This window comes from Syngnathus typhle, unplaced genomic scaffold (assembly GCF_033458585.1).
Source record: "Syngnathus typhle isolate RoL2023-S1 ecotype Sweden unplaced genomic scaffold, RoL_Styp_1.0 HiC_scaffold_63, whole genome shotgun sequence".
Classification (NCBI taxonomy): domain Eukaryota; kingdom Metazoa; phylum Chordata; class Actinopteri; order Syngnathiformes; family Syngnathidae; genus Syngnathus; species Syngnathus typhle.
In genome coordinates, this window is record NW_026871969.1 from 312,595 (window position 1) to 314,798 (window position 2,204).

Below are 2,204 nucleotides of genomic sequence, written 5' to 3' on the forward strand. Positions count from 1 at the left end.
CACCCGAGAGCGTTTTTTTCGATGCCAACCTAACCAGAGTGACAGGAGCGGCACAATTCAGAAAAAGCGCTCAGCTCGCCGAGAAAATGCGATTTAAGCAATAAAATTAAAAATGCTTATTAAACATAAACCAAACGTTGGAGGTGGTCATTTCTTCATGCGCAGTGAATAACTCGGCACTCTAAAGCACCCGAGAGCGTTTTTTTCGATGCCAACCTAACCAGAGTGACGGGAGCGGCACAATTCAGAAAAAAGCGCTCAGCTCGCCGAGAAAATGCGATTTAAGCAATAAAATTAAAAATGCTTATTAAACATAAACCAAACGTTGGAGGTGGTAATTTCTTCATGCGCAGTGATAAACTCGGCACTCTAAAGCACCCGAGAGCGTTTTTTTCGATGCCAACCTAACCAGAGTGACGGGAGCGGCACAATTCAGAAAAAGTGCTCAGCTCGCCGAGAAAATGCGATTTAAGCAATAAAATTAAAAATGCTTATAAAACATAAACCAAACGTTGGAGGTGGTCATTTCTTAATGCGCAGTAATAAACTCGGCACTCTAAAGCACCCGAGAGCGTTTTTTTCGATGCCAACCTAACCAGAGTGACGGGAGCGGCACAATTCAGAAAAAGTGCTCAGCTCGCCGAGAAAATGCGATTTAAGCAATAAAATTAAAAATGCTTATTAAACATAAACCAAACGTTGGAGGTGGTCATTTCTTCATGCGCAGTGAATAACTCGGCACTCTAAAGCACCCGAGAGCGTTTTTTTCGATGCCAACCTAACCAGAGTGACGGGAGCGGCACAATTCAGAAAAAGCGCTCAGCTTGCCGAGAAAATGAGATTTAAGCAATAAAATTAAAAATGCTTATAAAACATAAACCAAACGTTGGAGGTGGTCATTTCTTAATGCACAGTAATAAACTCGGCACTCTAAAGCACCCGAGAGCGTTTTTTTCGATGCCAACCTAACCAGAGTGACGGGAGCGGCACAATTCAGAAAAAGTGCTCAGCTCGCCGAGAAAATGCGATTTAAGCAATAAAATTAAAAATGCTTATTAAACATAAACCAAACGTTGGAGGTGGTCATTTCTTCATGCGCAGTGAATAACTCGGCACTCTAAAGCACCCGAGAGCGTTTTTTTCGATGCCAACCTAACCAGAGTGACGGGAGCGGCACAATTCAGAAAAAGCGCTCAGCTCGCCGAGAAAATGCGATTTAAGCAATAAAATTAAAAATGCTTATTAAACATAAACCAAACGTTGGAGGTGGTCATTTCTTCATGCGCAGTGAATAACTCGGCACTCTAAAGCACCCGAGAGCGTTTTTTTCGATGCCAACCTAACCAGAGTGACGGGAGCGGCACAATTCAGAAAAAGCGCTCAGCTCGCCGAGAAAATGCGATTTAAGCATTAAAATTAAAAATGCTTATAAAACATAAACCAAACGTTGGAGGTGGTCTTTTCTTCATGCGCAGTGATAAACTCGGCACTCTAAAGCACCCGAGAGCGTTTTTTTCGATGCCAACCTAGAGTGACGGGAGCGGCACAATTCAGAAAAAGTGCTCAGCTCGCCGAGAAAATGCGATTTAAGCAATAAAATTAAAAATGCTTATAAAACATAAACCAAACGTTGGAGGTGGTCATTTCTTCATGCGCAGTGAATAACTCGGCACTCTAAAGCACCCGAGAGCGTTTTTTTCGATGCCAACCTAACCAGAGTGACGGGAGCGGCACAATTCAGAAAAAGTGCTCAGCTCGCCGAGAAAATGCGATTTAAGCAATAAAATTAAAAATGCTTATAAAACATAAACCAAACGTTGGAGGTGGTCATTTCTTAATGCGCAGTAATAAACTCGGCACTCTAAAGCACCCGAGAGCGTTTTTTTCGATGCCAACCTAACCAGAGTGACGGGAGCGGCACAATTCAGAAAAAGTGCTCAGCTCGCCGAGAAAATGCGATTTAAGCAATAAAATTAAAAATGCTTATAAAACATAAACCAAACGTTGGAAGTGGTCATTTCTTCATGCGCAGTGATAAACTCGGCACTCTAAAGCACCCGAGAGCGTTTTTTTCGATGCCAACCTAACCAGAGTTACGGGAGCGGCACAATTCAGAAAAAGCGCTCAGCTCGCCGAGAAAATGCGATTTAAGCAATAAAATTAAAAATGCTTATAAAACATAAACCAAACGTTGGAGGTGGTCA